This window comes from Littorina saxatilis, unplaced genomic scaffold (genome assembly GCF_037325665.1).
Source record: "Littorina saxatilis isolate snail1 unplaced genomic scaffold, US_GU_Lsax_2.0 scaffold_1045, whole genome shotgun sequence".
NCBI classification, from domain to species: Eukaryota; Metazoa; Mollusca; class Gastropoda; order Littorinimorpha; family Littorinidae; genus Littorina; species Littorina saxatilis.
The window spans coordinates 17,189-40,000 of NW_027127834.1; the positions used below are offsets into that span (position 1 = coordinate 17,189).

A 22,812-nucleotide genomic window follows, 5' to 3' on the forward strand; every position below is an offset into this window, starting at 1 on the left:
TGAGGGACGGACCGATCGATGGACGGACGGAGGGACGGGGGGAGGGGGGGGGGGGCGGCGGGGGGGGGGGGGGGTGGCGTTACGGGTAACCCCTCCTGATCCGGTCCTGCAGGGTATTCCTTCAACCCTCTGCACAAGAGGAATCTATTGTTACAGACTGAAGGACGGACGGACTGACGGACGGACTGATGGACTGACAGACAGACTGTCGGACGGACCGTATGGACGGACATACGGACGGACTAAAAGGACGAAGGAACGAATAAACGAAGGAAATAACGAAGGAACGAAAGAGCGAACGAACCAACCCACGAATGAACGAACGAACGAACGAGCAAACAAACAAACAAACAAACAAACAAATAAACAAGCAAACAATAAACAATAATTGTGTGCAATCTGGCCCATTTTCAGGGCATTTGTCAAACGTTTGGAGGAGGTCCACAGTTAGGCCTGGGTGGGGGGGGGGGTTGTCCCACCAACAGGAATTCCCCCCCCCCCTCTCCCCTGTATTGGGCCCTGCACAAGAGGAATTTATTGATACGGACTGAACTTGAAGAACGGCTCGGATTGACTGACGGACCGACGGACGGACGGACTGACGGACGTACTGAAGGACTGTCGGACGAACTGTCGAACGAACGAACGAACGAACGAACGAACGAACGAACAAACGAACTGACGAACGAACAAACTGACGAACGAACAAACAAACGAACAAATTAGCAAATGAATACATACATTCGCAGAAAGAAAAAGGCAAAAGGTACATTTGTGGAGTCAGTAAGGGGGGTGGGTGGGCTTCCGGAACCCAGGAACCTTGGGAATCCCCCCTGGCCTAGAACACACACACACTGATCGACACTGATACACACACTGACACACACAACTTGACGAACGCACACACACACACACACAATACACACACACACATCCACACCGGCACACACACACACACACACACACACACACACGCACGCACACACACACTGTGACACACACACGTAAACACACACACCGGCAATGACACTGACACACACACACGTACCGTACACACTGACGGGCACACTGCCGGCCCGGGCTGTGACACACACACACACACACACACACACACACATAAACACAAACACATACTGACATACTCGCAACTGACATAGCAGAGGGGGGTGGTAAGTCATTTGAACGTTTAATTTCTTTTGTCACAAATTTAACTACCCATCAACAATTACAAACCGTTCCTTGTGTTTTTATTTTGAGATAGTTTTGTATTTTTAGTCACTGCAGCGAAGGGACATCACTCCCGCCACCTTATCTGTATCTTCTTAGCCGCAACACGTGGAGACCAGTCCAAATCGTCCAAATGTAGTGGTCATCTGCAGAGACGCCGCCGTGCCGTACAGCTTATCCTGGATGGGAGTCGGGATTCGCTTTTTTTGCACTGCCATTGATGCCAAGAACGGAGCAGCCAGGGTCATTTCAATTTTCATCCAGGAATGGCACAAGCGAGCCAAACCGGCCGATGGTCTTTCGACTCCATGGAGACAGCTGGTGAAGGTAATACTATTTTTATTCCTACATTTGTTGACGACAGAGTGCAACGTTTCTAAAATATGATCGGTGCTAACAGAGCAGCAGGAATATACGTGCCCTTGATGACTTGGTCACTTTCGGTTTCACGGTACCAGTAAAGTCGATCGAACCCCCCCCCCCCCCCCCCCCCCTCCTTTTAGGACCTAAACAAATCTGAAAAAATCAGGTCTTGAAAGGAAGAAGTCTTGAGATGAGAGTAAATATAGAGAGGTTGTGGACAGACAAATCTGAGAAAACAGGGTCTTAAAAGGGAGGGAGTCTTTAATCAGGGGATATTAAAAGTGTTGTTCCACTGTACTACCAAAAAGAGGGGATACTGTTTGATGTTACTGTAAAGACTTACAGTAACACTGTTCTCTCCGATTGCCAGTGTTTGTACTTTGTAACAGATTGTATGACCGGCACGGTTGGCCTTGTGGTAAGGCGCCCGCCCCGTGATCGGGAGGTCGTGGGTTCGAACCCCGGCCGGGTCATACCTAAGACTTTAAAATTGGCAATCTAGTGGCTGCTCCGCCTGGCGTCTGGCATTATGGGGTTAGTGCTAGGACTGGTTGGTCCGGTGTCAGAATAATGTGACTGGGTGAGACACGAAGCCTGTGATGCGACTTCTGTCTTGTGTGTGGCGCACGTTAAATGTCAAAGGAGCACCGCCCTGATTGGCCCTTCGTGGTCGACTGGGCGTTAAGCAAACAAACAAACAGATTGTATCCTGAAATTTAGCACTCCATGTGTTAACATTTCCACTTCCAGGTCTGTAGTGTGCAAACGTGTTGTCACTGTTACAGCTGAAATGAACTAACAAGAATACTAGTCTGATGTACATAAAATATGGGAGAGGTTTGGGGTCGGGGGTGGATGGCAAGCATAACATTGATAAATGACTATAGTTTTGCAGTGGTTTGCTCTCTTGTACTATGAGTGTTAACAGCAATTGTTTATAATTTGTTACTCAACTTACTGTAAGGACTATTACTATTAGCTTTTCTCAGCAACTGCAAACAATTGTGACTTAATTGCAAGAGCGCTTCATTAAACATTGGGACACTTCTTTTGGTTTTTTTAATGGCTATAGTGTAGAAACTAGAAATGCTGAGATACATTAATGTAGTCATGAACAACAGCAACAACAAAAACAAGAACATGTTTTGAATACTTCTGGCTCTGCATGGTGTTAATCCTACTCAAACTTAGTCAAAGTATTAAGGTATCATTATTTATGAATAATGTGAAGTTGAAGATACAAATTAATGAGAAAGTTTGTGTATTTTTCTGTACACTCTTGCTATTTACTGTTTCAGTGCTGAACCATTTGCTTGAATGCTTGATCAGATGATGACAGAGTGACACCTGGTGGTACCCAATAAAACTGCCTTTGCTGCTATAACTACAAGAAATTTCTACAATTCAGAACAGTAAGTGCATGAGGTTCCATTTTAAGCTGTCAAGAGTAAATCTCAGGAATAGATTAGAAGATTTAGTTATGTCACACATGTCTTGCTTTCTTGACTTTTCTCACACTCTCTTGTCAGACTCAGAGAGTGCATGATTGTACATTTTTTTTACAGTAATTTTTTATGTTCCTAATTGGAAAACAAATGTGTCATAATCTTAGTGTTTAGGATAACTATATGGCAGAGAGAATCATGGAAATGATTGGGCGATGGGGGTGTGTCGCTGGTGTGCAAGAGGGTGGGTGGGTGTGGAGAGAGTAGTGATGGTAGTCAACTACTAACTAAAAGATTACTGATTGCATACATTTAGTGTTTATTGATTTGGAGGGTGGGGGAGGAAGGCAAGCAGTATTATTACATGTGTATGGGTATACTAGTTGTGCATGTTCCAAATGGGGGTGGAGGTTGGCATGGCAAGCAATAGCTCAGTCGGTATAGTGGCCTTGAAACCGGTTGTGGGGATTTATTTCTCAGAATTGACGTTGTGCAGACTCTGCTTGGTTTCTGAATAGCTTATTAAGCCTGTGACTGTGTGCATACATAAAGATCTCAAGTTCACAGTTTCAGGGCTTGGAATTAATGGAAACATCAACACACATGTAGGAAAAACTCAAAAAAAGGAGGGGGGGGTGGGGAGTTTGGTCCCACGGTAGTGTTTGAATGAAAGCAATCTTACTTTTTAAGAGGGTAATCTTGCAGGACTATGATTCTTACATTGGTAGTTGACTAGTGTAGTTGTGGTTTTGTACTAGTGAGGAATGTCATCTATGTCATGTGATTTCTTGCTTCTTCTTTTTGTGTGTGCAGCTAAAGATGTTGGACCTTGCCTACAGCCTAGTTTTGCATAGATCTCTAACACCGTGGCTTTACTCTGAGACACCACAAAAAACACAGCCTTTTCTGCTGCTGAAAGGTAAACATTAGGTTAAATTTGTGTTTGTTTTGATTTGTATGTTTTCCTTTTGTAGTCTATGGCAGGAGATTTGTGCAGGTGTACAAATGGTAGAGGTGTCAGAAGAAATGTCCACTTGTTACTTGTCTCTATATCAGTATATATGTATCACAAATACGCATCAAATGTACTGATAGAGACCACATGGACAATTTCAAGCACTTTTCTGCCAGGGGTAGGGTCAGCTATGTAAGAATCATGTCTTACTCTGTTCATGCAAAAATAAGGTTCTGCATTTGAATGAGTGTGAATCAGGCACCTGTGTTTTTGCTCTTGTTTGTGCCCTCTTGTGAACTGTTAACTTATGAACAACCACCCCAGCAAGCAACTCTTTACTGTTCTGAGCACAACAGAAGGGCGCATGGTCTGGGCATATGGATGGTAAACACATCTCATGCACAAGTACAGGCCTGAAAGTGGCGAGTATTTTCAATTACTCGCCATGGCGAGTAAAAATCATGTAAATGGTGAGTAGAAATGTTAATCTACTCGCCACATGCGAGTAAAGTCGATAAAACAAATGGTTGTTTTGACGAGTAAAGTTTCAGTAAATTATGAGAAGTACATGTACTAGCAGTGCTTCATTTTGTGGACTTTCAGTGCTGAAGTATGATTGTGTGGATTGATCATTTTGTATTCTGTTATTCAGATTGCCACTTGCTTTCTTTTACATATATTTACAAGATGGTGGCTGATTTGTGTGTGTTGCAGAACACAGGTCCATGAATAAAAGAACCCAGCTGGTATTCTTCATTCATGGAAAATGAAAGGAAATTTATCAGCCAGGATTCGCCACTCACTCTGCTAAGGGGGAACCCCGGTCAGCCCTACAGTGGATGAACAGCTTGGTCCTTGGAGGGAAAGGTAACTACTGCAGCACTTTAGAAGGGGTCTATGTCGACCAACAGTGGCTGTATTCCCTGTATGTTAATTTCCTGTACATATACAGGGAATATACTTCCGTTAGACGCCATGGAGTTACTTCAAGCTTACGAAAGTGAAAGTGATTCAATGGACGAGAGTACCAGCGAGGAAAACATAATACCAGGCTGTTGGGGGTGGGGGTGCAGATGTTTCTTTAACTAAATCCGTTTTGATAAACGGTCGAAGCATGTTTTGCTTGACTGGATGCCGCACGCGAATTCAGGATTTTAAATAGATTCTCCTATCTAACCGCAGTCACGCGCTTGGCGCAAGATTGTACGATATTATACTTCTTTACAGAAAATCCAACTGTATTCCCGGTACACAGGGAAAACACCTATGGCTATGGGGAATACACCTTCTTTTGGTCGACATAGACCCCTTCAACCTTACAATATGTGAATGTGTAGAATATTATGCTTTTGCTTAAAGCTTGTTACATATGACTAAGACAGAAATGTTAATCATTCCCTTGGTGCAAATCATAAAAAGAACAATAGCGATCTGATGTACTGTGGATCAATCGAGGAAAAGGTGTGTATGACCTAGAAGAAACTGGTTTTGAAAGTGCTGAGGATGGATGGAACATTGATGCAATATCATTTACTACATTGAACCTGGGTTTCAAACTGAAGTGCTTTTTTATGCTTCTTGTTATATATATGGTCTCGATTGACTCCTGTGTTCAAGAGACTGTAAACAACCATAAACAATCTTGTGTTGTTATGTGGTGGTGGTTTTGCTGTTGTCTAGCATCTACCCGTAATTGGCTTTATCAAATGCACCAGAAACGAGCATGAGTTTGTCGGATTAGTGAACTGTTTGAAAAACTTTAATGTATTTGTGGTTGACAGGTTGTTATTATTTCTATATTGTGTTCTTCTTTTTCTCAGGTGGGCTGTCTTCTGAAACATATGAATCGGGAGCGTCACATCTTTCTTCCTGAGACATCCCCTCTTGAAAATGGTGTGGCGTTTAGCTGAATGGAAACGTGGCAGTGTCCTGTTTTTCATAGCTTCGATGCGCGAAGTTGGGGATTTCAGCAGAGAATTTATTGATTGATTAATTAATTAGTTATTTAAGCTCACCTCACTCCTTAGTGTTATTTAGGGGGATGGGGGGGGGGGGGGGGGTGGTGTTGGCCTGGATCTTGTTAGTGAACTTTCTTTCTGGCAACTCGCATCAGAAATTCCAGGTTTGCTTTCAAGGCAATAGACGGTTTTTGAAAATAATTCTGTTAGGATTATCAGCAGTCCGGAGGTGTACAAATCCCTGTACTGCAGTCAGGTTTTTCAAAACATCTCGAGCACGCTCTACGCCTCTGACGGGCTGTATCCCACAATCGGGACAAACGACCAACTTGGATGTGTATGCCATGCGCACAATATGATACCCCTTGCCTTTAAAAATCAGCGGTCACGAGTTCATCAGAGTTCAGAATTTGTTGTGTAAAAGATAGCCGCTGTCAGCTAGCCATTCGTGGCTCAGGTGATTATATTTAATACAAATTTAAAAAAAGGTTTCTTATGTAGCGCACGCCGCACAGCATACACATCACAGTCAGTCGCTTGTCCTGATCGCAGGATAGCGTGAAACATGCTCCGGGAGACTGCCAATAATCCTTACATAGTTATTTAAAGAAATTGTGTATTGGTACAGCATGTTATGCATGTACTAAGATAGCTATTTGTAAATATTTGGTAGATATTTATGGTGGTGTCCCGAATTGCTCCCTCCCAATTTGCCCCATCCCATGTGGTCCCCAATTATTCTTGCATTTTGCTGTGAGTAACATAACGTGTGCAAAGGCATTTGTCTGAAGCGCATTTCCAAAAAGACCCCCCGCGGGTTAGGGGGAAGAATTTACCCGATGCTCCCCAGCATGTCGTAAGAGGCGACTAACGGATTCTGTTTCTCCTTTTACCCTTGTTAAGTGTTTCTTATATAGTCAATGTTTGTACAGATTTTAGTCAAGCAGTATGTAAGAAATGTTAAGTCCTTTGTACTGGAAACTTGCATTCTCCCAGTAAGGTAGTATATTGTACTACGTTGCAAGCCCCTGGAGCATTTTTTTTATTAGTGCTTTTGTGAACAAGAAACAATTAACAAGTGGCTCTATCCCATCTCCCCCCCTTTCCCTGTCGCGATATAACCTTCGTTAAACACCAATTAAAGAAAGAATTTCCAAAAAGCATAGTTACCATTTGTTTTTTTAAATCTGAATCCGTGACTGTTGTTCTTGAATACTCTTTCGTTTAGGTTTCCAAAAATGCTGATATAAAGGGGAAGGATAGTTGAAACTGTAACCGTTTACATTTTGCTCCCAGATTTGCAGTTGTTGTTTTTACTAGGAGTTTGGACGGGCTCGGTGTTCTTGTGGATAAGACATCGGCCTCCTATTCAGAAGGTCATGAGTCAAAATCGCGGCCGCCTGGTAGGTTAAAGGTGGAGAATTTTCTGATCTCCAAGGTCATTGCTTATGTGCAGACCTGCTAGTGCCTTATCCTCCTTCGTGTGTACACACAAGCACAAGACCAAGTGCGCACGGAAAAGATCCTGTAACCCATGTCAGAGTTTGGTGGGTTATAGAAACACAAAAATACCCTGCATGCTTCTCCCGAAAGCGGCGTATGGCTGCCTGAATGGTGGGGGAAAAACGGTCATACACGTAAAAATCCACTCGTGCAAATTTGTGAGTGAACGTGGGAGTTTCAGCCCATGAGCGAAGAAGAAGAAGAACTATGAGTTTTACTCTTTTAAAAAAATGGTTTTCAAATTCGAAGATTGCCACAACAGTAGTCTATCTCATCCGACTTGAACCCTTCAGACTCCCTGTACATGTACTTGCAGTTTAAACTCATATTTTGTCTGAGAATAGTTTTCAAATGCAAAGTCCTTCAGAAAAACTGCGAGATAAAAATCTGGAGTGCTAATATCGTGTTGGTGTATCGTGTCAGTGGCCGAGTGGTAACGCACTTGCGCTCGGAAGCGAGAGGTTGCGAGTTCGACCCTGGGTCAGGGCGTTAGCAATTTTCTGCCCCCTTTCCTAACCTAGGTGGTGGGTTCAAGTCTTTCGGATGAGACGAAAAACCGAGGTCCCTTCGTGTACACTACATTGGGGTGTGCACGTTAAAGATCCCACGATTGACAAAAGGGTCTTTCCTGGCAAAATTGTATAGGCATAGATAAATTTTCATAAAAATGTCCACCAAAATACCCGTGTGACTTGGAATAATAGGCCGTGAAAAGCAGGATATGCGCCGAAATGGCTGCGATCTGCTGGCCGATGTGAATGCGTGATGTATTGTGTAAAACAATATTCCATCTCACACGGCATAAATAAATCCCTGTGCCTTGAATATGTGCGCGATATAAATTGCATAAAATAAAATTAAAATAAAATCCCCGAGCTTAGAACTGTACCCACAGAATACGCGCAATATAAGCCTCATATTGATTGGTATGTAAGAAATGTTAAAGTCCTTTGTACTGGAAACTTGCATTCTCCCAGTAAGGTAGTATATTGTACTACGTTGCAAGCCCCTGGAGCAATTTTTTGATTAGTGCTTTTGTGAACAAGAAACAATTAACAAGTGGCTCTATCCCATCCCCCATCCCCCCCCCCCCCCCCCCCCCCCCCCCCATCCCCCCCCCTCTTTCCCCGTCGCGATATAACCTTGAACGGTTGAAAACGACGTTAAACACCAAATATAGAAAGAAAGAATAATCTTTGAACAGCATTTGGTTGGAAAATGAAAGTCTTCACAAAGCTATCTTCTTCTATTTGTGTGGGTTAATAAATAGGATTTAACATAACAATGTGGTACTGGTATGGGTTTTGTAAAGTGATTACTCAACTTCTGTGAATTGTACCTTCGTGGTGATCATGCTACACACTGGGTAATTCAAGCACAGAAAATAATATTTCTTAATAATTTGGCCTTATAAATGTACTCCGTGACTGTATTTGTATATGGTGAAAAGGAGAAGATATAAAATTTGTGAAATAGGACTTCGTATTTGGTTTTGTCATAATGAATTTGTTGTTTCTGTGTGTGTGTGTGTGTGTGTGTGTGTGTGTGTGTGTGTGTGAGCATGCATGCGTGCTTATGTGTGAGTGCACAATTGTGTGTGTGTATTAATCCAGCAGAAACAGCTTCTCTTCCATACATTTGAATCATTTATATTGATACCACATGGAGACTATTCTGAACACACAAGCGTGGTTTTCTCTCTACAGTGCTTTTCCTAAAGTTAAATATTGAATTTTTGAATTTAAAAGTTTTTGGCACACCACTTTAAGATAATGCTCAAGGAAAATAAATAGTCTTCTTTTTTCATTAACGCTTTTTCTCACAGTGATGTGTCAATATCTCAGACGCAAATCCAGAGCCATGCACCGTTTTATGCTTGGGAAGCGCACTATACTCACTTTGGTAACGGTCACTGTTAGAAACATGCATACCAATCAATCAATTAAGCAAAAATGAATGATAAGATTCGATTATGTTCTTCTTTTTGTGCACAGGCGGTTATATACAAACGTGCATAGTGTCAAAAGAAATCACACACACACACACACACACACACACACACACACACACTGAAAGTATGAAGAAGCCCCTCCAACTTTTGGTTGAGTTTGACTGCATTACCTTGAGGAGACTGACGACACTTCACAATGGAAAAAATAATAACTTTTACATTTCAGTGATTTGTTTTAAGTACAAAAGTACAAGTGAAAGTAGAAATAAATTAATGTGACACTATCCCGTAATCACATATCAGGGTCAACTATAATCAGTCCATTTGTTTACAAAACTTTATTCAATTTGTTATCATGACAGAAACAATGCATTGTTTTTTTTAAGATAACTCAAGCATAAATGCTTATTTTAAGTCATCCTGGTATGTACATAACAAAGTTTAGCATGATGGCGGACTAGATACATTTACTCATTTCAGACAACGAAAACAAACAGACAAACCTGATGCGCAAGCAATCAAAAAATGGAGGGGGTGGTAGTACAGAACTTGGTGGGGGTAAAAACAAGAAACAAAAAGAAATGGGGTACGAGAGAACAGAATTCAGCATAAGGGGGAAAAAAAAGGACGACGAAGACTTGGAGCGCCAGAAATGTCGGAAGAGTGGGTCACGTCACAATAATATTAAATGCACAGAAGACACACACGCAAAGTTAATACATTTTGTGATCGTCGAAAATGGCACTAAATTACATAACGATTGGGCCATAATCGATGTCGAAACAAGGACACAAAACACGAGAGAAATTACGAAGAACAATTGGTCAGGCAGCATTTGTCTCATGACAGTGTCAAATGAACATTATGAATAAAATGTAGAGGCTCATGTACGGAACATGCCTGTTTGTCTTAATAAATTCTTGTACAGTTATGAATATGGTCTGATTGACATTCCGGGAATATTGCGGGATGCCTTTCAATAATATTTCAATAAACTTATAATCAGTTATCAATTGACAATAATCGTACATCTCTACACAAGGGTCAATGCAACAAATAGTGCTCAGCAGTCTCCCTTGGGTAACCGCACTCACATTTGGGGCATTCCTTGAGGTGCCGCTGACATAAATCAAAATTCAAATCACTCATACCAATACGCAGTCTGCAATTATGGACTTTTTCAAATCTATCTCCAAAATAATAATGACATGGTACTTTAAAATCAACGTTGATTGCAGTAAAGTAATTGACTGACAATTAGTAGGGTTGTATGTGGGGTGCCTAAAATTTGAACTTTTCTTATTCCCGAATATTTTTTGTGGGCGCAGAAGCACGGGGCAAATGGTATTGTTTTTTTCTGGAGGGGGATCAGACAATATAAAACCAATTAGAGGCCGAGTTGCCTGACAGAAAGGCCAATTCTAGCCCCAGTCCATGCCGGTTACATGTAATTAGCTATGCACACATTTGAGATCGATACCCAACCTTACTGAGCATCAGTTCTTTGCGTTATTTTAATTTTCTTGTTTTTCTTTAAAATAAAAAAGGGAATGGTTTTATTGATGTCATTTTATTATGTCATTATCTAGTCAGCATAAATGACTTTTGTGGATACAGGAGAAAGTGTTAAAATGTGAAGATTTCAAGTGTGGTTTGTGGTCATCTGCTCAGTTGACCACTTAAAATGTTGTTTCATTTGATGATACGTTTTGTTTGGTGTTCCCGCTTGAATGTGACAGTAAGTTGTACAATGTTACTCTGTGTGTGTGTGTGTGTGTGTGTGTGTGTGTGTGTGTGTTTGTGTGTGTGTGTGTGTGTCATGTGTGTGTGTGTGTGTGTGTGTGTGTGTCAGTGTGCGTGCGTGAGTGTGTTTGTGTGTGTTGGTGTGTGTGTGTGTTTGGTAACCGGCTTTGTACAGCGGGACCACCTTATTTTTTCATGTATTTTTATTCATTCTGGAGCTTTATTAAATAAACTGCCCATTTCAATCACAACTCTGGTCTGGTCTTATTGTCAGTGTTGCATAAATGATTGTATGTGAGCTTGTGAACATACAAAGAAAAAAGAAAGAAACATTCTGTGTCGAAATATCTTGACTAAAAATCAGGCGGAAGACTACACCTGTTGCATTTCCTATTATGCTCAGGCAATTATAACTGAGGGCGGAAGCGACAATGATTCGTTTTCCCCCCAGATAACATTAATTTGTAGAGACGGAAAAGGAACACGCACATTCTGGAACTGATTTGTGTAAATAACTGAGAGGGTGTTTTGTCTGTTTTGTGAAACGGTCCTCACACATTTGCAAAGTTCCACAGTTAGGCAGCTGAATTAAAGCATTACATAATGCATAGTGTAAACTCTAGGCCCTACTTCAAGGTCTTATTACTTCAAGATGCATACACGTGCTGTTGTATCTGTTAGTGCTTGCCGGACACCAGTGCTGATTAAAATGGCTTAGATTGTTACTAATTTGAAACTACAGTATGTCCTTTTACGCGTTGTGGCAACTGAATTTTGTTGGTACCGATGATTTATACAAAGACTTTTATCACAGGTTTCTTCCATATCAAACATTTATACTTACCTTCAAGTTCGAGTTTACCTTTACTTTCACGAGGAGAGTCTGTGTGTGTGTGTGTGTGTGTGCGTGCGTGTGTGCACGCTTAAATATTCTTGATTTTTGAACATAAGCAGTTTATCTGTCATAGAGTTGTGTGTGTTTTCATGTCTGCGTGTTCTTTTCCCCCTCCTTCCTCCTCTCGGCAGTCCGGCTTCAGTCATTTTATTCCTCCCCTCAAAGCAGAAAGCAGCATTGTGTTAATGTTCAGAACTTTGCCAGGTTTTTTGTTTGTTTGTTGTGCTTCTTTAATTTAGGTTTGTTGTTTGTTTAAAACACTCAAACATACGCACACATCCACACGCACACTTTTACTTTTTAAGTTATAATAAGTATTGCATTCAGCCACGGTTTTTTTCTCAGTTGATATTCTGATTTTTGCCATTTTTTTGTGTAATTTGTTTTTGTTGTGCTTGTTTGATGTAGGTTTGGTGTTGTTTGTCGTTGTTTGTTTAACACACACTCAAACACACACTAACCAGACACACACACACACCACCACCACCACCACCACAAGAATAGGTTTACACTCACTTTTTCCTCCACGTTTTAATTTTGGCAATATCATTAACCCAGGATTGCAAAGCAGGGATCATTTGTCAATTTCATAACAACGTACATACAATTTCAGCTGGTCACTTCAATAAAATGTGCATCATCACAGGTTTCTGCTGGAATGACAGTGTCTTATCTGTCAACACAAAATACACACACACAAAATGAGTGTGATGCTGTATGCCTCCTAACAGATCCTAACTTCACCCTCCAAACCTCCCTGCAGATGTATGTTCTGTGCACAAAAATAACCTTTTAAAATATACAAAATGCAGACGACATTTCTACATTTGTAGTTGTGCTGCAGACCTGTTTACCCCCATAAGTGTTTTGGAGTAATGCTCAGCCCCAAAAATAGTAATCCTGGTACAAAAATAGTAATCATCCAGCATTCGTCGCCAATTACAACGCACATGACAACTGTGTCTGCGAAACGCAATCATGCACATATATCCATCATTCACAAACAAAACACATCAGTCAGTTTTTGTAGTCATCATAATGTCAAAGAAGATTACATCAAAAGCACATGCATCACTGATTTTTTTTCTTTTGCTCGTAGTAGGCCTTTTTCAGTGTGTCAAGCGCTTCTCTACTGTACTTGAGGCTGTGCCAAAAGGTGCTCTGTCAGAGGGGGACATTTTATAAGAAAATAAAAGTAACAGTATCATTTCAACACTTACACAATGTGAAAGAATAGTCATTTGGACATACAATTCCAGTCTTAAAAAGATAACTCAGTAAAGCGACTTTGAGAAAATGATGTGTAATCGTAATTTTTGGGAATCTGTCGGATGTAACAATGGACATGAAAGACAAGTAAAATTAGTTGTAAACCTATATCATTTGAGCAAATTTTTACTTGTATCATTTATATAACCATGTAGCAGGTGTTTAAACTAAAATGTACTGATTGCTGATAGAAACTGAACACAATATAGTGCAATGATGATGTCATGTGTTGCATCCGACAGATAGCAATTACTAGCAGTTTGAATTCAAGAACAGCAAAGCACAGTTTTGATCAAAAACCAAGTTTATTCATTTGGTGAAGTCCTTTCATTGCTGTCAGAAACAATAACATTGATCATGCCTGGAGAAAAGATTGCCAGCCATACCATTCATCTGTCGGAGGTAACATTTTTAGAATGGACACAAATTTTTTCTGATGTCATGTGTTGCATCCGACAGTAATGTAAATTTAGCAGTTTTGCCAGAGTAATGGTGGGAATCGCAAACTTAGCCCGTTTGTGGAAAGAAAGGGACATTTTGATCCGTTTTTAGCTCATATCGTGCTGACTGATGAAGGCCAGAGCCAAACGTTCCCACATGACACGAGCGAAGCCGTGTCAAAGTTTCGGTTGACAGTTTGATATCTGTGTCAGGAGTTTCGATCGAAGCCTGACTTAACACTTTTGAGGCAGTCTTTGTTATTTTTGAGTTTGTTTCCTGCATATGATAGCCGTGTAAACTGTTTAACACGGTTCCAAAGGTTATTTTAGGTTTCGAACTTTCACTCAGTATTTTTTTTTTTTCGGGTTGAACTTTCTGTTGACCGCAACTTACAAGAAAAAGCTGACATGGAACTGATACTTACCGCTGCGTGTTATCGACGCCATCTTGGAGGGAAAAGTGCGCGAAAGGCATTGTGGGAAGGAATGTCTTTTTACTGCGATGCGACAAACATCCGGTAGAAGTAAAATCGCGGCCAGAATTATTAAATGTTCGATCGAAACACTCTGACATGACGAAGTTACTCCGTAAAAAACATGCCTGATATAAAATATATACAACAATCAGTGCTGTTTTCACCGTTGCTAAACGTCAAACTAAGATTGCAGCACTTGTTTCTGTGTTCTTCTAGAGAGATTTCTGGAGCAAATCACTGCCGTCAACCTTTTCTGCTGGTGTGACATCTGACATGATAGGTTACGATCGTAACAGCTTTTAAAAAAACCGTTTTTCACACATTTCGGGAAGAATTTTGTTCTGCTTTTTACATTGATTAAAAAGCTGAATCTCTCCTCTTTCACCCATCTACAAAAAAATGACTCTCAACTTGAAAGATAAAAAACAAGAAATCGTTGTTTGTGGGTCCCCTAAAATGTCCCCACTTCCGGATCAACATTCGGACCTGGATCTTGTAATTATTTTGTATTTTAACCCTTTCAAAGGCCAACATGCACCTTAATGTTGTGCATGTTGTATCTTTGATATACTTTTAAGCTAAGTGAGGCTAAATCAGGAAAAATGTATGATTACAAAACAAAATATCAATGTGCAAATTTGACAGGGGTCTCCCAGAGCACCTTTTGGCACAGCCTCACTTGCGCTTGCTGAAGGTACTGAACTTGTCAAATTCAGGTGCACGGAGCCCCTGGGGCTTTTAGTCATACCTCAGGCAGCTATCTGTTAGAAGAACTACCAAGTTTCATTGACTTGCACCCAAAGAGTCAAGAACTGCGATTTTTTTACGAATCAATTTCGTACTCGGACCCGGCTGGTCTTGACCTATTTTTGGATCTAAATTTAGATCAGGTAGATCACCACATCATGCACAAAAAGACACGTCACTAGCAAACTATGTCAGACATCATCATGAGTTTGTATAAAACAAAATGGAGGCCGGAATCACTCAGTTGAATCGAACTCCGACCAAACACCACGTAATAACTAGGTTAATTTATGCACTCGCGTGAACAAGAAACTGTCGAGCTTCATAGATGTCATCGTTGGGTAGTTTTGGGTTTGTTTTACTACCATAGGAGGATTTTTGAACTGTAAATGCACTCAGCTGCAACAAAAACGCAAAACGAAGGCTGTAAGCTGCACTGTGCCTTTAAGTAGCTCAACACAATGATCGCAGCCCAGGGTGCTAACACAGTTTGGAAGGTCAAGGTTTTATAGTATGCTTCCCTAACGGGATCTTATAAAAAAGCTAAAACATTTACCACTGAAGAAAAACCATCTCTGAACAATTCAAAATTGTCACACTACTAGTTTTACATTTTAAGGATCTTGCCTAGTGCACATCTTTTTATTATGAAACATTTGTATTGTAAACAAAAGAAAACACAATGTCTTGTGATCTGTAAATGTTCTTAATACAGGGAACTTTATACATTGTTCAAGTGAAGTACTGTACAGCCTATTTAGCTTGTTCATTTTCTCCCTATAATCTGCTACAATTCAATAAACTGCTGTAAACTTGTGTGCCCTTAAAGTAGATTTATGTCCTTCTGTGTGGGCACCTTCTTCTTCTTCTTCCTCTTCAGTGTTCAGTGTTTGCATTTGGATGTGTGCTCTCTGGCCAAGTCTTGTTGCACAGGGGTACGGGTGGCAAGAAAAGGCCACCCTCTCAGAACGTGTTGCAGAGTCTGTTCTTCCTACCCTAGCCACAGTCGCACGCTGTAGGTGCAAAACCTATCCTTTTGATGTGTACCTTCAGACAGCAGTGTTCTGTGCAAAGGCGAAAGATGGCTGTCTGTTCTGCGTGAGTAAGATGGGGCTATGGTCTTGAATGAGCTGGTAGCTGTCTGTCTTAAAAAAAAAAAAAAATAGACATCAAAGAAGTTGCAGCACCAGCCAAGTGTTGACTGTTTTCTTTATGCGTAACCTGGTCCTGGCAGTAGCTGTTGTCCATCTGTAAACAAGCAAGATCATTATTATAATATATTGATGGTGTATTTGTTTTACCCAAAAGACGATTAAAATAACATTTAATTTTTGTTTTAGTTATGTGGCATACATGCAGTGGAACGATCATATCTTGTGATATCTTCCCTCTGAGAAAAAAACTACTATTCAAAATGTACTTTTACATACTTTTTTGTTAACTTAGGCTTTTGAAGATCCACATCCAATCCTGCCACAATGTAGGCACAATCATAGGCTAAAATTGTCAGGGTTATTTACCATCGAACTGTCCTCAACATTCTATGCTGACACACACACATGCACACACACATAACTTGACTTCACTTAGGAAGGTTATGTGATGCTTAAATCATTTGTCTTGCCACTAGTTCATCACAAGTAACCACTGTGTTTATTGCTGGTATGTGCTTAAATGGAGGGATAGTCTTATCCCATGGTAAAAATTTTTTTTTTAACAAAAAGCCTGGCAGGTGATGTGAGATGTGAGCCAAACTGTGTTCACGAAAAGCAGCCGGCCTTTAATAACACAAAGCTGCCTCTGTACACAATTCTGCTTTTACACATGCTATCCCTTAACTTGGATTCATACCAAAAATCAAGCCTGGTTTCATAGGAAACAGTCAGAATGTTGATTCAGCATTTAGAATGATAATCTTATTTCATGTACACGCCTTGGCAAATCTGACAATTAAGTAAGCAGAAGTTTTCTTCACGGGACGGATTTGCTCATTTTATTATGTAGCAATGCACTTCACTTGGTCACATACACCCCCCCCCCCCCCCCTCTGTGCACAGTGATAGTTTTAAACAAGGAATTCTGTAAACACAGGGGTGGTCAAATACACCCCCCCTTCCCTCTGTGCACAGTGATAGTTTTAAACAAGGAATTCTGTAAACACAGGGGTGGTCAAATACACCCCCCCCCCCCTTCCCTCTGTGCACAGTGATAGTTTTAAACAAGGAATTCTGTAAACACAGGGGTGGTCAAATACACCCCCCCCCCCCCTTCCCTCTGTGCACAGTGATAGTTTTAAACAAGGAATTCTGTAAACACAGGGGTGGTCAAATACACCCCCCCTTCCCTCTGTGCACAGTGATAGTTTTAAACAAGGAATTCTGTAAACACAGGGGTGGTCAAATACACCCCCCCCCTTCCCTCTGTGCACAGTGATAGTTTTAAACAAGGAATTCTGTAAACACAGGGGTGGTCAAATACACCCCCCCCCCCTTCCCTCTGTGCACAGTGATAGTTTTAAACAAGGAATTCTGTAAACACAGGGGTGGTCAAATACACCCCCCCCCCCTTCCCTCTGTGCACAGTGATAGTTTTAAACAAGGAATTCTGTAAACACAGGGGTGGTCAAATACACCCCCCCCCCCTTCCCTCTGTGCACAGTGATAGTTTTAAACAAGGAATTCTGTAAACACAGGGGTGGTCAAATACACCCCCCCCCCTTCCCTCTGTGCACAGTGAAAGTTTTAAACAAGGAATTCTGTAAACACAGGGGTGGTCAAATACACCCCCCCCCCTTCCCTCTGTGCACAGTGATAGTTTTAAACAAGGAATTCTGTAAACACAGGGGTGGTCAAATACACCCCCCCCCCTCTTCCCTCTGTGCACAATGATAGTTTTAAACAAGGAATTCTGTAAACACAGGGGTGGTCAAATACACCCCCCCTTCCCTCTGTGCACAGTGATAGTTTTAAACAAGGAATTCTGTAAACACAGGGGTGGTCAAATACACCCCCCCCCCCTTCCCTCTGTGCACAGTGATAGTTTTAAACAAGGAATTCTGTAAACGCAGGGGTGGTCAAATACACCCCCCCCCCCCTTCCCTCTGTGCACAGTAATAGTTTTAAACAAGGAATTCTGTAAACACAGGGGTGGGACTCTCTTGTGATGAAAAAAGAGGAAATCCCTTTTTTTCCAGGGGGTTCGGGGGCACGTTACCCCGAATTTTGGTTAAATGGTACATTAAAATCTGTGCAATCTGACAAAAAAGACATTCTCCACACTCCCCAACCTCCCCCCCCCCCCCCCCCCCCTCAAAATTACTATTAGTTATCAGGAGTTTTCAGTCAGCACAATTTAACTCTCAAGCCTCCAGTGTTCTGTTTCATCTCCACGTCTCTCCAAATCATTCAGTCAACAAGTCATAGATATTGTAATGAAATGTGACGCGGAAAAATAGATTACTCCAGCAGAATTCGTAAGTTGTGTCCGCGGAAATCCGCGGAAAAGTCCCACCCCTGAAACAGCACTGCATGGTGCCTTTTCCAGAAATAAATTCATCAAAAAATGTCAACTCACAACAGCAAGAGTCAGTGTGTCGATTGTTCATATGTGACAAAGTTGAGGGATGAGCTTATCCTATGTTAAAGCCTGGCCAGAACTGAGACGGTGACGAGAAGTAGTGTGCCTATAATGACACAATGCTTTCTTCGTAAGCAATTAGATTCAACATCTCAGATCTGGTCAGGCCTATACAAATGCCATCTCTCAACTTGGTCCATACAAAAATCATGAGCCTGGCTTAATTCTGTACAGAGTGGGAATTTGTTTTTCTCTTTTTCGAAATCCAAAATAAGCAAAATCAGGTCTTAAAATCAATCAATCAATATGAGGCTTATATCGCGCGTATTCCGTGGGTACAGTTCTAAGAGCAGGGATTTATTTTATCTTTTTATTTTATGCAATTTATATCGTGCACATATTCAAGGCGCAGGGATTTATTTATGCCGTGTGAGATGGAATTTTTTTTACACAATACATCACGCATTCACATCGGCCAGCAGATCGCAGCCATTTCAGCGCATATCCTACTTTTCACGGCCTATTATTCCAAGTCACACGGGTATTTTGGTGGACATTTTTATCTATGCCTATACAATTTTGCCAGGAAAGACCCTTTTGTCAATCGTGAGATCTTTAACGTGCACACCCCAATGTAGTGTACATGAAGGGACCTCGGTTTTTCGTCTCATCCGAAAGACTAGCACTTGAACCCACCACCTAGGTTAGGGAAGGTGGGAGAAAATTGCCAGGGTCGAACTCGCAACCTCTCGCTTCCGAGCGCAATTGCGTTACCACTCGGCCACCCAGTCCAAGTCCAAATGGAGCAAGTCTTAAAATGGGAGTGAATTTACAGATGTTATGAACAAGAAGTCTGCGAAAACAGGGTCATTAATAGGAAGGAGTCTTAGATTGGGGTGTCTTAAAAGGGGCAGGGGTGGAGGCCACTGTAATGACCATGAAATACCGTACTTTCCGGGTCATAAGGCGCGACTTTTTTCCTTGAGTTCGACCCCTGCGTCTTGTATAACGAAGCGCCTAATCCGTGTATGAAATACGAAAAAAATCAAAGAGACCGCTTGAGTACCAGTCAAACAACTTGTGATAATGCATGTTTCAGCTACTAGGTACTGCCCTGCCTTTGATCTGGCCGCACACACAGATTTCCACTCTGTTAAACTCGGTCATTGACCCCTGGGAAGAAGGTCGTGTCTTTTAACAAGGCCACCCAGCTATCACAATGCCTTTGGTCACTGACCGGTCACTGACCCCGATGCAGGAAGTGTTTCCTCTCTCAGATATGACAGGGGAACCACCTCTCATGGCAAAAACTGGGTCATTTTGGTGCGCCCTATTGGCCCCCTGCGTCCAATGGGTGACTGGATTACATTTTTTTTTTTAAAAGAAGGGGGTGCGTCTTAGATAACAAAGCGCCTTGTCACCCGGAAAGTACGGTAATCAAAATAATACTATCAGTCATCTTATTCTCTACCAAATTTCTAGAGGTCAAGACAATGATACAGATTATTTACTTGTGTCACTGTTAGTGTCATTCTATGAATAACAGACCGATAGAAAGAGAGCTCTGTGTCTTGTACCTGGGTTCGTGCTCAGTTGCTTGAAAATGGACTTGTCAGAGGTTCTTCTTCAGCCTTACACCAGCCTACAGCGGTAGCTTCTACTTCACCAAACTTTGTTCTGAAACAAAACAAATAAAACACATCTTCAGGGTCAAGCATATGTATCAAATCATGATCACACAATTAAACCTTCTTCTTTGGTCAGTACTATTGAAGATTTGTTAATTGTTTCTTGTTCACAAAAGCACTAATCAAAAAATTGCTCCAGGGGCTTGCAACGCAGTACAATATATTACCTTACTGGGAGAATGCAAGTTTCCAGTACAAAGGACTTAACATTTCTTACATACTGCTTGACTAAAATCTTTACAAACATTGACTATATTCTATACAAGAAACACTTAACAAGGGTAAAAGGAGAAACAGAATCCGTTAGTCGCCTCTTACGACATGCTGGGGAGCATCGGGTAAATTCTTCCCCCTAACCCGCGGGGGGTTGTACAAGATAATGAAATAGAGTGAATTTTGAAGTGCATTCATAATTAAAGCCCAATCATGTGGTTTAACCTACCTAGTCTTGAAAAGCCTGTCCGAGGAAACAGATCAAGCACCCTTCCGCAGACCTTCCTGACGGAAGAGTCTTGGTTGTAACCGCTCACTTTCTAAAGTAGTCCATAAGCAGTTCCATGTGCCTATGTTATCACTGTAACCAGCTCCTTTGTGTACCTGTGATCTGGATGAGCTGCAACACATAAAACTTTCATATGAACACTATGTCAAGTATACCAGTTAGCATCCATCAAACACTGACTGACTGAGGAGCATCACAAGATCTGTTCTAAGGAGGTAACAACTATTGTCACAAAGTGTTTATGATACAGCTGCAGGCACATGGCACTGAGTGGTCAATTGGTGAGGGGGGGGGGGGGCAGAAGTTCTGCTCAGTCTTGTCTGCTGATACTACACTTTGTGGTGGTGTAAGGCAGGGAATCACACCCCAACCACTGGCCCCGCCCACCTGGTGTCGAGTGCCTGTGGATACATCAGTCCCAGTCATGGCTGGCCCCCGGTTGACAACTGCCATGTACGTCATGTACGGGTACATTTACTTTGCAGTACAGATTAGTTTTCAATAGCAATGACATCATGGACGCACACCTGCCCAACGCAGACAAGGACAGCAAAATCAGGGACCAAACGTGATAAAGAGTAACTAATCGTCACAAACATCAAAATGCTTTGCATTTCTTGACCAGATAACAATCATTTCTGGGCAATTGAAGATTATTATTCCACCTACAGGCTATCACCCCCATGGCTGTTACTTGTAACACATTTCATTTCTTAAAATATGTTTTGTAAAGTAATACTGTAGTTAATAGATTTCTCTGAAAGGCACATTCCTTCTCATGAAAACAATTTGGCTCACCGTCTAAGATCTGGTCAGGCTTTAAAATGGGATAAGACATGATCTCTTAACTTGTTCACATACCCACAATGAACGGTCTGGTTGCTCTCTGCGCCAAGTGCGATTGTGTTATGAATAAATGCTGTAAAAGCTACAACTGTACTAGCTCATTTAAAAAAAAATCACAAAATGTCACTTCACCACAGCAAGCAAACAGTGTGTTTATTTCTGGTATAGAACAGACACACACATACACACACACACATACACCAAAGCAACACAAAAGCCCAAAACATGCCTACCATCTAAATGAGGAATCCAGTTCCAACTGTCTTCTGCCAATATAACACTGCCAGAGACACCATGGTGTAGAAAGTCAGTTTAAAGAGAGACTACCTGAAAGAAAAATGATACAATAATAATAAAACACCCAGTGCAATAGACATACTTGCTCGTTAAAGGCTTACTTTACCATGTAAAAACATTTTGCTTCACAGTCTCAGATCTTGTCAGGCTTTTACTTGGGATAAGATCATCCCTCTACTTGGACGAATAGCAACATAGATCAGCTTGAATGCTCTCTGTGCAGAGTGGTTTTTGTTTGTTTGTTAAAGAATTAGTTTTGTTAACAACACTGGTACCTTTTTGTGAAAATATTTCATCACACATTTTAACTCACCACAGCAAGCAGTCACTGAATATATAATTTTTTGTATGTGGCCAAGATGAGGGATTCCATGTTAAAGCATAGCCACATTATACTGTAGTGACAAGGCAAGTGGGCCTTTAAACTGTAAACTGATATATATTGTGCATTTTGACTTCTTCATAAATTATAACCCTGATGCAGGCAGTCATCAGTACATGTAGTGGTTTAGTCCCTTGAATGAGAAAAGAATGACTTTGCAAGAAAGAAACTCGGAGTCAAAGTCAAAATACCCTTTATTACAAACTATAGATTCCACAGGGTTTGAAGTTAGAAAGCTCTGAAAATAACTCTGCTATTTGAAATTGACTAATAGTATTAACTTATACCGCCATACATGATACACATGTACAGACAAATGAACTAAGGCTTGTGAAGATCTATCCATAATCCTGCTACACAAAGACACAATCATTCAGAGGTTGAAATTGCCAGGGTCATTTTCCATCCCCATGTAGCCTGGATTTAATTACTGGCATGTTTTTCAGTTAAAGAGATGTGTCACTCAGAATGACAGGAGATGGTTCACTCAATGCAGAGCATAATATAACATTGATTTCTTCATGCCATCTGATTTGCAGTTGAATTCAC

At 41.3% G+C, this 22,812-nt stretch overlaps 2 long non-coding RNA genes across 2 annotated transcripts in view; one reads left to right on the forward strand and one right to left on the reverse strand.

Annotated features, from left to right (window-relative positions):
- The first annotated feature begins 484 nt into the window (after positions 1–484).
- On the forward strand, positions 485–7,111 carry LOC138956198 (uncharacterized). Its single transcript, XR_011452548.1, has 5 exons — positions 485–1,554; positions 2,889–3,002; positions 3,849–3,954; positions 4,705–4,857; positions 5,811–7,111. It is a non-coding gene; the product is annotated as an uncharacterized lncRNA (long non-coding RNA).
- Positions 7,112–14,907: 7,796 nt separating this feature from the next.
- The window catches only part of LOC138956196 (uncharacterized), a 9,570-nt gene continuing 1,665 nt past the window's right edge, over positions 14,908–22,812 (reverse strand). Inside the window, exons 3-6 of the long non-coding RNA XR_011452547.1 lie at positions 21,818–21,911; positions 20,679–20,849; positions 20,126–20,225; positions 14,908–16,220 (exon numbers count right to left, since the gene is read on the reverse strand). This is a non-coding gene — a long non-coding RNA (uncharacterized lncRNA). The remainder of the gene's footprint in view (positions 16,221–20,125; positions 20,226–20,678; positions 20,850–21,817; positions 21,912–22,812) is intronic.